Raw genomic sequence first — 16093 nt, forward strand, 5'->3', positions numbered from 1 at the left:
ACGTTAGCGGTTAGGGACCTCTACATAGGGGATAGACTCGTCACCTTAGGCGTACTGACAGAGGACCTGGACCTACCGACGGGACAGGAGCTCAGGCACCTCCAAATTAAGCACTTTCTCCGAAAGGAGATGGCAAAGTGCCCCAGGACCCCGAGAGACACACTACTAGAGGAGCTAATGAACATGGACAATAAGGAGGGGGAACTGTGGAAACATATATGGCTAGGCAGTGCAAGGTTACCACTGGACAAAATTAAACAGAAATGGAAGCACGAATTGGGGACAGAAGTGGGTTGGGGACTCTGGAGTGAAGCACTGAGTAGGATCAACTCCACCTCCTCCTGCGCTAGGCTAAGCCTCATGCAGTTCAAAGTGGTGCACAGAGCTCACTTAAGCAGAACCCGAATGAGCAGGTTCCTACCGGAGGGGAAGGACAAATGTGAACAATGCTAGGGGGGCCCGGCCAACCACACCCACATGTTCTAAGCCTGCCCCAGACTTGTCGGGTTCTGGACAGCCTTCTTCGGGGTGATGTCCAAGGTTGTGGAGGTGAGTGTGGAGCTGTGCCCGAGAGTGGCATGCTTCGGGGTATCGGACAAGCCAGATTTTCATATGGGGAGAAGGGTCGATGCCTTCGTTCCTTGCCAAGATTCGCTCTTGCCTTTTTTTCATGAACTTGCATCTATCCCTAGTTTTTATGCTGCCCGCCTTCTCTAAGCTCATCTTGTCCATGAGATCCACCTCCAGCTCCCATAATCCTATTCTTACTAAACGGTTAATAACCTAACTTCCCTTCCAGAATCCCATGTTAGCTGATTTATAAATAGCTCCCTCTTCTCAGAAGCTGTCACCCTCCTTTTCAAGTGTGCCACCCACCCCTCGTTAAAAATCACCCTTGATCTCTCTGTCTTTGTAAACTACCACCCCATTCCCAACCTCTCTTTCCTCTCCAAAGTCCTTAAAAGAGACTAGCCAATTCTTAAACCTTTACCCGCCTTTCTCGGAACTGATCCTTGTGTTCAAATCGCTCCCTTGCCTCACCCCTCCTTAATATGTAGCCACTTACAGTCCTACAATGCTCAAAGAGCTTTGCATTTCTGCAAATCTGGTCTTTTGTGTAACATGACTTCTCTTGCCTGACTATTATTGGCTTGGCTCCCAGTTCTAAGCTGTAAGCTCTGGAGTTCCTCCCTAAACCTTCACATCACTAATCTTCAGTAACTCTTTAACTTACCTTTTTGACCAAGCTTTTATTAAACTGTCATCTGTCAACGTCACGGGCAGCACGGTAGCACAAGTGGCTAGCACTGTGGCTTCACAGCGCCAGGGTCCCAGGTTCGATTCCCCGCTGGGTCACTGTCTGTGAGGAGTCTGCACGTTCTCCCCGTGTCTGCGTGGGTTTCCTCCGGGTGCTCCGGTTTCCTCCCACAGTCCAAAGATGTGCAGGTTAGGTGGATTGGCCATGCTAAATTGCTCTTAGTATCCAAAACGGTTAGGAGAGGTTATTGGGTTACGGGATAGGGTGGAAGTGAGGGCTTATATGGGTCAGTGCAGACTCGATGGGCTGAATGGCCTCCTTCTGCCCTGTATGTTCTATGTTCTATGTATTATACCTCCTTCTTTGGCCTGCTTTCAATTGTTAAGTCCCCATGAAGCACATTGGAACGGTTCGGTGCTAGATAAATGCAAGTTGCTGTTGTTATTCTTGGGTATAACTGTAACACAAACAAGTTGACACAGCTATCTCCAGAGTCCCAATGACCTGTTTTTGAGGGCAAGCCTCAGTGGAAACAGCCATAAGCTGCCTTTCCGTGGCTGGAAGGACAACCTGCCCAAACAGGCTACCAACCCGTTTGCTTTGACACATTGTTTGGTCTATACAAACTCCCCTCACCATCACAGATGGCCCGTTTCCAGAAAATTAAAGTTGCAAGTGTAGAATTTAATTATGCTGTCACTGGGGTCACGACTGTAATTTGTCCATTAGTGAGTTAGCTGAAAATAATGCATATTACATCAGAAAACCTCATTGTGCCAAAAAAGAAAGCTGACGTGAGAAACAAATACCTTTTGGAGGAATATTCACTTCGTACAACTCACCACAAGGAAAAGAATGAAGAAAATGCCCCCCCACCCCCAAAACTGTTGTTCATTTTTTTGCTTTCTTTCAGAGTAGTACATATAAACATCCCTGTGAATAATGGACACCACATCCTGTTTATCAGCAGACACGCTGAAGATATTTCTTAACAGCGAACATGATCCTGGTGAAATGTGAGCTGTACCCAAGAGGAGAGCATGTCAGGGCTTGGTGAAGCTACAAAGTCTAGAATAGCTCTAATGACTGTTATGCAGTCAACCTATCTTGCATTACAGAGATAATTACAGTTGAAGGACTTACCCTGGGTCATGCTTTAACCCTTTTGCATTGGGTTCGTTGCCATAAACATTCCACGGAGGTTTAGATGAGATAGAAGTCTACTGTTTTTTTCTGCTTTCCAAACCAGCTCTCTACGTTATAGGGTCTGAAGTCTGGGGTGTTAAGATGCCTGGCAGCAAAAATAACTTTAGCTAAAAGCTACTTGCAACACCACAGAACTGGAAAACAGATGCATCTGATCATAGCCTTAAAAATAAATCACAGGCTGTTTCCCAGGAGCTGTTATTTGTTTATTTTTCTATGACTATCATATTGCTATCTTTTGATAAGACAAGCTGCAATTTATCCTCAAGAAAAATGAATTCTAAAAACTTAAAGGCAAAAATCATCTTTTTTTATTCATTTATGGGATGTGGGCGGCGCTGGCTAGACCAGCATTTATTGCCCATCCCTAGTTGGGTGGTGACGAGCTGCCTTCTTCAACCACTGCAGTCCCCGATGTGTATGTACAGCCACAGTGCTGTTAGGGAGGGACCCAGTGACAGTGAAGGAACAGCGATATATTTCCATGTCAGGGAGCGACTTGGAGGGGAACCTGCAGGTGGTGGGGTTCCCAGGTATCTGCTGCTCCTGTCCTAGATGATGGTGGTCGCGGGTTTTGAAGATGCTGCCTAAGGAACCTTGGCAAGTTCCTGCAGTGCATCTTGTAAATGGCTGTTCATCGGTGGTGGAGGGAGTGAATGTTTGTGGAAGGGGGAGCAATCAAGCAGGTTGCTTTGTCCTGGATGGTGTTGAGCTTCTTGAGTGTTGTTGGAGCCGCAAGTGTGGAGTGTTCCATTACACTCTGGACTTGTGCTGTGTAGATGGTGGACAGGCTTTGGGGGGGGGGGGGGGGGGTGCAGGAGGTAAATTACTCACCGCAGGATTCACAGTCTTTGAGCTGTTTTTGCAACCACGACATTTATATGGAGAGGCACGATCAATTTGGAGATGAAGTTGAATTCAAACTGAGGCTTTATTAGTATCTGAAGTGTGGCCTCCTACAGCAGCTGACGAAATGGCTGCGAGCTGAAGGCCACGCATATTTATAACCCGGCTCCTGGGCGGAGCTAGCATGCAGGGGCCCAGGTGAACCTGTAGTGCAGGTTCTACCGTACAATCCTTAATATAGGAACACAGTGGTTTACCACATTCACCCCCTGTTAAAATTGAGTCGGGAGGGGGTGGTGGATAACTATATACAATTCGCAATCTTTAATATTTACAGAACAGTGAAAAAACAATGTCCCTGGTCATCCGGTGGGCCGGTCAGAGGTTCAGCCGGTCCGGCATCTTGATCGTCCTCTGGGATCAACGAACTGGAGCCGGCGATGTTGGTGCTGTCGTGGTCGAAGTTGACCCCGGGAGCGTGCCAAAATCCTCTTCATCAACGGGGGTGGACAGAGGGAGGACGGATAGTCCTAGGGGGGGTGATGGGGTCGGCGGGGGAGGGGTGGGTGGCGCCGGGGGTGACGGGGGTGGTGTGGGGGGCGGAACCTGCTGGTGCCAGGTCCCTGAGGGAGACGGTATCCTGGCGGCCGTCGGGGAACGCCACGTAGGCGTACTGCGGGAGATTTCTGAACCGTAGGGCCAGCTGGACAGCCCTCCATACCATCCCATTCTCCCTTTCTACCTGTCCGTTTCCCCGGGGGTTGTAGATCTGTAGCCACCGAAGTTGGCCAACTCCCGATTAAAAATGGAGAACAGTAAAGGCTGAAGGGAAATCCAGCCAACACAGGCAGAAACCAGCAGGTGCAAGTTTGCTGTGTATTTAACTCTGCAAAAGCCCAGTCAGCATCGATACCAGCGACCATCAGCATAATAATGTAGCAGCCATCTACATATTAAGAAGCAATCCCCGGGAACAATCGCAACATTTAAGACAAACAAAGCTAAGCCAGACTCCTCGGCGCCAGCAGGAGCCAACACAAAAGAGGTTAACGAGCACCTCAAGACCGCCCATCGATCAGTGAACCGCTCCAGTATTGGAGAAATCGAACCAAGTGATTGGAACAAAGTCCAATCACCTAGAACCAGGTACAGGGTCCGCCCCGAAAGGCGGGAAGCCCCTGGGGACTATAAAAGTTAAGCCCCAAGTTCAAATCGTTCTTCTTGACCGGGTCACCCAGCAATGCGAACCAACCTTGACCGTGACCGGTGCAGCTGCCGCCGAGAGATCCAGTAAGTCTTAAGTCAACGCTCGCTATGAGATAGGCTCTCCTAGCTACCAATCCGTACCAACTTCGAATCCCGCAGACTCAGAACCCGAACGAAAGGCCATTTGTTCCCCTGACCTGGTGGGCCAGTCCGAAGCTAAGTATAGGCCTGTTAGTTATAGAAGTAGCTTCGACGTAGAATTTGTGCATGAGTAGCGATTACTGTGTATAATAAATGTGCTTTGATTTGAATCTGACTAATCGGTGTATTGAGTTATTGATCATTACTTGGACTTGAACCTGGTGGCGGTATCATAAAGATACCTGGCGACTCGAGAGCAAAGGTTATAAAACAGAGCCAATTGAACAAACCAAAAGTTAGCAACATATTACTGGCGACTCCGCCGGGACCTGAACTAGAAGTGGCTTCACCACTCCGGGAGAACCCAAAATTTTGAATTAGAGATCCAATTGGGAACAGAAAACCACAAGTGTTCAAGCAGTTCTGATCAATCCTCACAATTCAGAAGTGTGTTAAATGCATGCGTAACTAACAGGGCTATAAGGTAATACTGATAGATTTTTGTTGCGACAAAACTGTCGGGAGTTTGTATTTTAGAAATTAACGAAAGCTGTACCCGTATTTACAGCAACGCCTTAGTTCCCCTGTTCCAAATTTAAATGAAGCATCCAGATACGAAAGATGGCAATGCAGGCAATGCAGCGCCTCATGAACCCAGAAGAATTTGCGGTTGCAGCGACCAGCAGCAGTAGAGTAGGACAGTGTCCCGTATGGGAAGAAGAAATTAGGAAGTACCTCAAAGGGAAAGGATGGCCCCTTTGGAGCGAATTCTGTAGCAATGAGGAAACAGGTCCCAGGAGTATAGGACATACTTGGTGGGAGAACCTGAGCGAGATTCACAAGAAGAGCTTAGGAAAAGCTCGCAAGCCAATGGCAATTGTGTCCTGCTTGGCACAATTGCGAGGCACAGAGGAGGTCGTTAGGACGCTCCGGAAAGAGATAGAAGGCATACATCGAATGAGTAGGGTCGGTGTAAGTGAGGTAGAAAGAGAGAACGTAGAGTTAAGGAGGAAATTGGCAGCAAAAGACGGAGAGGTGGATGATGCCAAAAGGGCACACCAGTCTTGTCTGGCGCACTTAAGCAGCTTCCAGTCCCAGTATGAAAAGGTCTATCAGGACACGCAACGTGCAGTCCTGGTACGTGAAGAAACCGAGAAGCAGGTAGTAGCATTGCAGAGGCAGTGCAGTGACCTGAAGGCAGTGTTAAGAGCACTCCATGCTGCCACCATGGAGCAAAGACAAAGCTCACTAGACCACGCAAAGTGCCGGAAGCAAATTGCAGAGCTGCAATCTCTGCTTTAAGTCCAAAAAGGATTCCAGGAAACCTTTGGAGCAAAATTAGATGAGGAAAACGGCCCTGATTGGGAAGAGTTAAACGAGACAGCGCAGAGATATGTTAAGGGAACATGTGCGCAGGGAAAGCCACAGAAGAGGAAAGCGCCCCAACCCCCCACAGAGCAGATAGTTCAGGCTCCAACGAACCCAGTCACCACCCACCGCACCGCCACATCAGACGACACGGAATTTTTGTATACCACCCCCTTAACAGTGACCCAATTACGGGACGCGTGCGAGAAAATCACACTGTTGCTCCCCACCTCAGACCCCCACCATTTCTTTGCCAGAGTAAAGCAGCAGGCGACCATGTACGGCCTGGATGAGCGAGAGCATGTAAAGCTCACAGTTTTGAGTCTAGACACTTCGGTCGTAGCAGCCTTTCCCGACCCACACAATGTAGGAGGAGGCACCCTTGCAGAAATGCATACCGCGGTCCTAGACACGATCGGGTATAACCGGGGTGTCCCCGTAGATGGCCTCAACAAATGCAGGCAAAAGAAAACCGAGCACCCCACAGCGTTTGCTGGACACCGGTGGATCCATTTTGCAGCGGTTTTTGGAGACTTAGACCATGCCCATTTGTCCCCAGACAACATGGCCAAATGGACCCGCACCCTTATCTCCCATGCCACAGAAACAGGGCAAAAAGCTTGTGCGAATTATGATCCCTCAGAGGAGGCTCATAACGAGAAATGGGTCGTAAAAAGATTGTCCCGTGCTTGGGAGCAGTCTGTACAAAACAAACCCACAGTTAAAAATCCCGAAGAAAAGCAGGCAGAAGCAGACATACAAGCAGTAAAATCACACCAGAACCCCGTTTGGGTAAATGAAGACAAGAACAGCCCCCCACAAAAGTCACAGGAGTGTTACAACTGTGGACAGTTGGGACACTGCATGGGAATGCAACGCCCCACGAAAGCAACAGAGAGCCCAGCAGCCGGGCACTCTAAGTAAGAATAAGACAGAGCCCATACATAGTGTGAGCATCCGTTCAGATCAGACGGACCTGAACGGAACGGACTGACGGTGTACAGGCTCCTCCAGTTGGGTCTGCGACATCCTTTGGGATAGGTCCGGACAACCGGTAGTTGCAGCGAAAATTCGGGGACAGCCCATCGAATTTCTATGGGACACAGGAGGGTCCCGCACCACAATAAATTCCTCCACCATGTTCCAAACTACATTACAGCCACTATCACCCTCAGCGGCTTTACAGGCCACTCACAGCAGGGACACATCACAGCCCCTGTACCTATTCAAATCGGTAACATCACCACCAAGCACCCCGTAGTTTTAGTTGACCTGCCCCACACAGCAGAACACATTCTGGGAATCAATTTTATGAATTGCCACAACGTATCATTTGATCCAGTCAACCAGTGTCTCTGGAAAATGGCAAAATCCGCAAGAGCCCCCCGCAACGCTCAACATAGGAGGGTACACAAACAAAATTAGCGCAGTAGGCGAATTTTGGTTCAACCCGACCACGCTTAGCACGGACAAGCAGGTTAGGGCAGTTCTGCAAAAGAACAGGACAGCATTCGCGACCCACAAACGCGACTGTGGACAGATGACTGGTTCCGTACAAATCACAGGACCTGACCCTAGACCCCAAAAGCAGTATGGATTTCCCAAAGAGGCAGAGGGAGAAATCGCAAAGGTAATAGAAAGCTTATTAGAGCAGGGCGTACTTCGATCAGCAGCCTCCACTAATAATGTCCCGATTTGGCCAGTGAGAAAGCCCGATGGATCATGGCGACTGACCATCGATTACCGGGAACTCAAAAAAATCACCCCCGCAGCAGCCCCCACGGTAGCAACAAGTCCCGAGACCATGCTCAAGCAGGGACTCAATTCCCGATATTTCACGGTTTTGGATGTCAGTAATGGATCCTCGTCCATTCCATTGGCAAAGGTGTGCCAGTACAAATTTGCCTTCACCTTTAAAAATCAACAGTACACGTGGACATGCCTTCCACAAGGATTCCTCAACTCCCTCTCCATTTTCCACCGACAGCTGGCAAATGGTTTAGCCAAGTTCTCTCACCCCGAATATCTGGTCCAGTACGTAGATGACCTACTACTGCAGACAAGACACCAAGGAAGAGCACATCGAGCTTCTGTCCGAACTCCTGGAACTCTTACATTCAATTGGTTGTAAAGTTAACCTCAAAAAGGCCCAGATTCTGGAAAATAAGGTGATATATTTGGGTACAATTATCACACACGGTAAACGCGAGATCGAGCACAAAAGGATTGACTCGATTGCTAAATTGCCCCTTCCCCAGAATGCTTCAGCCCTCCGGTCGTTGACGGTTTCGCCAGCAAGGCAGCACCCCTCTCAGGCCTCCTAAAAAAAGGAGCCCCCTGGGAATGGCTTCCGCAGCATACGGATGCTGTGGATGCGTTGAAAAGAGCACTCATAGCAGCCCCCGCACTACAAGTTCCAGACCCACTTTCCCCTTACGCTATAGAGGTAGCTAGCACAGACCGCACCCATTCGGCCGTGCTCCTTCACGAACGGCACGAACAGTTAAGGCCCGTGGCTTAGGCCTCCAGAGTTTCCACTTTCCCCTTACGCTATAGAGGTAGCAAGCACAGACCGCACCCTTTCGGCCGTGCTCTTTCACGAACGGCACGAACAGTTAAGGCCCGTGGCTTAGGCCTCCAGAGTTTTAGGTGCTGTGGAGCAGGGATTTTCAGCCTGTGAGAGGCACCTGCTCGCAGTATTCTGGGCGGTACAGTATTTTTCGTACATTACCGGACTGAACCCCATCACAATCCTCACAGAACACCCCACCACCCAACTTTTACTGGACGGACGACTCAAGGACGGTACAGTCAGTCAGATTAGAGCAGCTCGATGGACCCTTTTGCAGGGACGGGACATCATTGTTAAAAGGACAAAGACCCACACTTTTTTAGCTGACAACCAACAGTGCCCCAGAACCCCCCATGAATGTGAAATTATCTCTCCACACCACAACACAGGCCCCTTTATTGCGAAAACACCCCACAGAAAGATGGGTAGTTCAACCCAGAGCCCCAAGCACACAGACACGTGCGAACCCATAAAGATATATGTGGATGGATCTTCCACAATATTGGAAGGGAAGCGCATAACAGGATGCGGTATTTATGTCAAGGATGCGCAGGGACGCACCCTAGAAGAAATAGCAATAAAACTTCCAGGACACTTAGGCGTGCAGGCAGCAGAACTTACGGCCATCGCATACATAGTGGAACACCCAGATTCCTTCCCCAGTCCAGCAGACATATACTCGGACAGCCTCTATGTCTGCAACAGCCTTACGGAATTCCTACCCCTGTGGAAAGCAAGAGGATTTGTTTCCGCAGACGGAAAACCCCTCCCTTCAGCCCCATTGCTCTGTCACATTTTAGAGCTATCACAGAACAGGACTTTTGGGATAGTCAAAGTTCGAAGTCACCATCGTTCCTCCCCCCCTGGAAATGTAAAAGCCGACGCACTGGCTAAGGCAGGTTCCAGGCACGGATATTTTTGGACACCCCCTGAAAGCGCACCAGTGAATGCAGTTCAGGTCTCGCAGACTAAGATCAAGGATTTAGTGCAGGCCCAGAAGCAGGACAGCAATCTCAGGGAGATTTTAAAAGGAAACTATCCAGCACCCTACGAGAGGTTTAAAAATGCTCTGACCACACATGACGGTGTGGTGTTAAAAGACACCCTTTATGTGGTTCCTGAACAGGACAGGAATCAACTGATTTGTTTGTTCCATGACAGTCATGGACATCAGGGAATCGGTCCCACTACAACCCACCTCAGGCAGCTCTGCTGGTGGCCGAGTTTAAAAGAAGATGTTACTCACTTCGTTGAGAATTGTCTTATCTGTGCCCAGAATAATCCGGACAGATACGCCAAAAAAGCTCAGCTCAGTCACACCCGACCCATTAATGGCCCCTGGACTAACCTCCAGATTGATTATATTGGACCATTGCCCCCTTGCAGGAATGGTTATAAATATGTACTCATGGTGATAGACACGTTTACCAAATGGGTGGAAGCATTCCCATCCAGAACAAACACGGCAAAGACCACAGCTAAGATCCTCACCCACCACATCTTTACGAGATGGGGACTCCCCCGCAGCATTGAATCCGACCAAGGTTCCCATTTTACGGGACGTGTCATGAAGAACGTCCTCACGATATTTGGCATTACCCAATTCCACATTGCATACCACCCCCAGTCAAGTGGTATCGTGGAGCGCATGAATCGGACCCTAAAATCCACCCTCAGAAAAATGGTCCAGCAAAACAACACCACTTGGGACTCAGTCCTCCCTTTTGCGCTGATGTTTTTGCGGAATACAGTTTCAACTTCTACAGGTTACACCCCACACACCCTCATGACCGGACGCCCCATAAAAGGCACAACATTTTTATTAGGCTTAGACTTCACCAGCCCCGAAGTGACGTCCCTCACACACGAGAACGCAGTCAAACAATTAGTGGAGAATGTAAAAACGGCTCAGCTAGCAGCCGCAGTGAAATCGGGCACAAGAAAGAAACAGAGGAAGGCCTGTTTCAATAAGACAGTGCAGGCGACTGAGTTCAGTGTAGGACAGCAAGTCATGCTCTCCGTATACAACCCCAGCTCATTCCTGTCACCAAAGTACTCGGGTCCGTACTCCATGGCGGACAAAGTAAGCCCTGCCGTCTATAAGATAAAGTACCCCAATGGAAAGACTGCGTGGTTCCATATCAACCAGCTGAAAGCATATGGAACACAGTCTAACCACGCACACCACGTCATGCTCGACGCAGCAGACCACGTCCCGCCCACAGCCAACGTAACCCTAGCCTCCCCCAACACGTCCAGCCCAGCCACGGACACAACCTCGACTCCACCCCCGAAATATACACTCCGCCCCGGAACGCCCACAGACTGCAGCAGCAGAGACAGCGACTGTGACTCGGATGATAGCCATAGCACGTCTCCCTACTATCCCCATGCAACAGGACCCACACCCAGCGAATCTGACCACGATTCGAGTGATCCCTTCACGATCACTTTCCTAAACAAACCCCACCACCGACCACCGACCTACAATGACGGCCCCGATTCCGTCCCCACAGAACTAGACACCACCTATTGGCACAGAGATAATTTGTACTGACTCGTCCGGAATGACGAGAGCGATTCGAAATCACACCATGCAGCCCTATCAGCCCTGATACACACGAGAGTTTGGCATCCAGGAGAAGATGACGACCTTGAGCCTGACTCCCAAAACGAGAACCCCTTTGCGACCCTGTTCGCAACCGATAACTGAGGTGTCCAGATGATGTTTTAAAAGGAACCGCTTGGGAGAAACGGTGTCCTTTCTGATGGAACCTGCAGAATGTTTGATGTTGTTTGTACTTGTTGCATGTCAGACCAGAAAAAAGTTTTTCCCACAGCCCAACGCCCTTTCGGCCGAAACCTCTGAGAACTTGTCCGCAGAGACTTGCTAATGTCCCAGACGCCAGTTCAGAGGAACTCGTCTGTCGACAGATACACAGCCCCCGTTCATAACTGCCCTTCTAGTTCGAAGGAAGAACCAATACCACACCCCTCCCACGATGATTACATTTCTTGCCCGTTCTTGTCGGTTGCTCAGGCAGTGGAGAAACGGCATTGGGACCCTCCCTGTCTGGGATCCCCCCCTCTGGTCAGCTACACTCGGGTAGGGCACACACGGCATTGGTCGCCGTCCTACCCGGGGACTCCATCCAAATCGTACCCATCGCAGCCCTTACGCACCATATTTCGGAAATATTTGGTTCAAAAAGTTTTGTTTCGTTTTCAGGTAACCCTTAGGTTGCCAACCCTCTGCTGTTTACATCCTCAAACATTTGGATGGTAAACCGCACAGTCTGCGAGACGGCTCGCACTGTTTCAGTATTTGTAAGTGTGTCTTGTCCTGAAATTCGGTTTTGTTTTTTAAATGAGGGAGTCACACATAGTGACCAATTATTAAGGGAGTAATTGGCCCCAAAGGACAGACAGGCTGTCATACGAGATATTAAACCAAGATAGTAACAGACACTATGCTTGGTCCCACAGAACTCCAGAAGCGCCAGGACCAGAGAAGAGAAGAGAAGAGAAGTGAAAGAAGAAGAACGATGAGGACATCCTCCGTGTGGCTCATCGTTATAATGGCTATTTGGTTGCACGCAAACGCGAACCCCCTGACCCCCCCCCCCCCCCCCCCCCCAGCCGTTAATGATTCACTTCCCCACAGTACCCAGAGCCCAGTCACAAGCGACACCTCACCATCTTGGTGTGACAGGTTTATAACCTGGTACTCCCTGTCCTACGTGATAGAATCCTTATTGGCAGACTATTCATCTGAGAAAATGGAGAAGGAGAGCTTACCACGCTTGCACCCTGGTATATAGAATAAGATCCCCTATTTTCGGATATGACCAGACCCCCGACCCCCGCGATCTATAATAAAGAGCATTCGTTCGCGTTTTTTTGTTGTAAATAAAGAAATGTTCATGAGCAATTGTACAATCCTGAGCTTGACTGCCAAGCCAGGAAAAATGTGTATAATACTGCTATGATTTTGTTTGTATGGTTGAGGAAGTTAGAGTGATGAAATGTTTAAGTGAGTGTAGTTTATGAAGGATAGTTAGAGGTTCCGATTTTCTTGTTTTGTAATGCATGTCCCTGTTTGACATAGCACCCCTTAGAATTGTCAGTTAAAAGTTTTTTGCATAGTTCTGGTCAGTGTAAAGGCCATAGAAGAGTGCTCGCCGGGTCAGGGAATGAAAAACAATGCAGTTATGTGATCCTTCACGCTTCGCATTAGGATCACAAGGAGCGAGTGTAGCCACCTAAGTTGGCCAACTCCCGATTAAAAATGGAGAACAGTAACGGCTGAAGGGAAATCCAGCCAACACAGGCAGAAACCAGCAGGTGCAGGTTTGCTGTGTATTTAACTCTGCAAAAGCCCAGACAGCATCGATACCAGCGACCATCAGCATAATAATGTAGCAGCCATCTACATACTAATAAGCAATCCCCGGGAACAATTGCAACATTTTGGACAAACAAAGCTAAGCCAGACTCCCCAGCGCCAGCAGGAGCCAACACAAAAGAGGTTAACGGACACCTCAAGACCGCCCATCGATAAGGGAACCGCTCCAGTATTGGAGAAATCAAACCAAGCGATTGGAACAAAATCCAATCACCTAGAACCAGGTACAGGGTCCGCCCCGAAAGGCGGGAAGCCCCTGGGGATTATAAAAGTAAAGCCCCAAGTTCAAATCGTTCTTCTTGACCGGGTCACCCAGCAATGCGAACCAACCTTGACCGTGACCGGTGCAGCTGCCGCCGAGAGATCCAGTAAGTCTTAAGTCAACGCTCGCTATGAGATAGGCTCTCCTAGCTACCAATCCGTACCAACTTCGAATCCCGCAGACTCAGAACCCGAACGAAAGGCCATTTGTTCCCCTGACCTGGTGGGCCAGTCCGAAGCTAAGTATAGGCCTGTTAGTTATAGAAGTAGCTTCAACGTAGAATTTGTGCATGAGTAGCGATTACTGTGTATAATAAATGTGCTTTGATTTGAATCTGACTAATCGGTGTATTGAGTTATTGATCATTACTTGGACTTGAACCCGGTGGCGGTATCATAAAGATACCTGGCGACTCGAGAGCAAAGGTTATAAAACAGAGCCAATTGAACCAACCAAAAGTTAGCAACAGCTCAGCGTTCTGCTGGAGGCGATACCCCTGCTGAGCAGGAACTGACGTAGCTCATCACTCATGAATGAGGATCCCCTGTCACTGTGGATGTAGGCAGGGAAGCCGAACAGAGTGAAGATAGAATTAAGGGCTTTAATGACGGTGGCAGACGTCATGTCGGGGCATGGGATGGCGAAGGGAAAACGGGAGTATTCATCGATCACACTGAGGAAATACGTGCGTCAGTCGGAGGAGGGGAGGGGGCCTTTGAAACCTATGCTGAGGCGTTCAAAGGGGCGGGAGGCCTTCACCAGGTGCGCACGGTCCGGCCGGTAGAAGTGCGGTTTGCACTCCGCAAAGACCTGGCAGTCCTTGGTGATCGTCCTTACTTCCTCGACGGAGTAGGGCAAATTTTGTGCCTCAATGAAGTGGTACAACCGAGTGACCCCTGGGTGACAAAGGCTGTCATGCAGGGTCCAGAGTCGGTCTACCTGTGCGCTGGCACATGTACCTCGGGATAGGGCGTCTGGGGGCTCGATGAGTTTGCCAGTGCGATACTTAATCTCGTAATTATACGTGGAGAGCTCAATTCTCCACCGCAAGATTTTGTCATTTTTGATCTTGCCCTGCTGTGTGTTGTTGAACATGAAGGTTACCGACCATTGGTCAGTGAGGAAAGTGAATCTCCTTCTGGCCAGGTAATGCCTCCAATGTCGCACAGCCTCAACGATAGCCTGGGCCTCCTTTTCGACGGATGAGTGCCGAATCACGGAGGCATGGAGGGTGCGGGAAAAGAATGCCACCGGCCTGCCTGCCTTGTTGAGGGTGGCGGCAAGGGCGACATCCGATGCGTCGCTTTCTACTTGGAAAGGAAGTGGTTCGCCTACAGCGTGCATTCCAGCTTTGGCAATATCAGCTCCAATCCGGGCCTGTTGGGCCTCTGCCGTCAGGGGGAAATGAGTGGACTGTATGAGTGGGCGGGCCTTGTCCGCAGAGTTTGGCGTAATACTGAGGGTAATACTAGAAGAACCCCAGGCAGCGTTTGAGGGCCTTGGGGCAGTGGGGGAGGGGAAGCTCCATGAGGGGGCGCATGCGGTCGGGATCGGGCCCCAGAACTCTGTTCTGGACCACGTAGCCGAGGATGGCTAAGCGGTTTGTACGGAACACACATTTTTCCTTGTTATACGTGAGGTTGAGGAGAGTGGCGGTGCGGAGAAATTTAGCGAGGTTGGCGTCGTGGTCCTGCTGATCATGGCCGCAGATGGTCACATTGTCTAGGTACGGAAACGTGGCCCGCAAGCCGTACCGGTCGACCATTCGGTCCATCTCCCTTTGGAAGACCGAAACCCCATTGGTGACGCCGAAGGGGACCCTAAGGAAGTGATATAGCCGGCCATCTGCCTCGAAGGCGGTGTGTGGCCGGTCCGATTTACAGATAGGGAGCTGGTGGTAAGCGGATTTCAGGTCCACCGTTGAGAAGACCCAGCACCTGGTTAACCATCTGGTTAACCATGTCAGATATGCGTGGGAGGTGGTACGCATCGAGCTGCGTGTACCTGTTGATGGTCTGGCTGTAGTCCACGACCATTCGATTTTTCTCCCCAGACTTAACCACTGCCACTTGAGCTCTCCAGGGGCTGTTGCTGGCCTCGATGACTCCCTTCTGAAGCAACCGCTGGACCTTGGACCTGATGAAGGCCTTATCCAGGGTGCTGTACCGTCTGCTCCTGGTGGCGATGGGTTTGCAATCTGGAGTTAGATTGGCAAAGAGGGAAGGAGGATCGACCTTTCGGGTCGCGAGGCCGCATACAGTGAGGGGTACTATGGGTCCGCCGAATTTAAGGGTCAGGCTTTGGAGGTTGCACTGAAAATCCAGGCCAAGGATAAGTGCAGCGCAGAGGGTAGGGAGGACATAGAGGCGAAAACCGCAGGACTCTACGCCTTGGACTGTGAGCGTGACCGTGCAGGACCCCGGATCGCTACGCGATGGGATCCGGAGGCCAGGGAGATACTTTGATTGGTAGGGTGTACCTTAAGGGAGCAGCGCCTTACCGTATTTGGATGTACAAAGCTCTTGGTGCTCCCGGAATCCAGTAGGCAGGAGGTCACGTGGCCGTTGACTTTCACGCTGGTGGGTGCGTTGGTCAGAATGTGTGATCTGGACTGGTCGATTACCATGGATGCGAGTCGTGGTTGATCATCGGGTAGTGAGGCGGCTGCCGAGTCGGGGTCCTGAAACGCCATTGGTCTCCATATGCTGCAGGGTGGACAAGATGGCGGCGCCCGGAGGTCCTGGGGGGTCATAAAATGGCGGCGCCCATGGAACGCACGTTGCGGGGGTGGAGCAAAATGGCGGCGCCCATGAAACGCACGTGTTGTGC

General features: G+C 50.1%; 1 long non-coding RNA gene across 1 annotated transcript in view; it reads right to left on the bottom strand.

The window, feature by feature from the left end:
• LOC140426070 (uncharacterized) overlaps positions 1 to 2577 on the bottom strand; it is a 123352-nt gene extending 120775 nt beyond the window's left edge. The window contains exon 1 of the long non-coding RNA XR_011948123.1: positions 2402 to 2577. This is a non-coding gene — a long non-coding RNA (uncharacterized lncRNA). The remainder of the gene's footprint in view (positions 1 to 2401) is intronic.
• Between the last annotated feature and the right edge of the window lie 13516 nt (positions 2578 to 16093).

The sequence above is a fragment of the Scyliorhinus torazame genome, chromosome 1 (genome assembly GCF_047496885.1).
Source record: "Scyliorhinus torazame isolate Kashiwa2021f chromosome 1, sScyTor2.1, whole genome shotgun sequence".
NCBI lineage: Eukaryota > Metazoa > Chordata > Chondrichthyes > Carcharhiniformes > Scyliorhinidae > Scyliorhinus > Scyliorhinus torazame.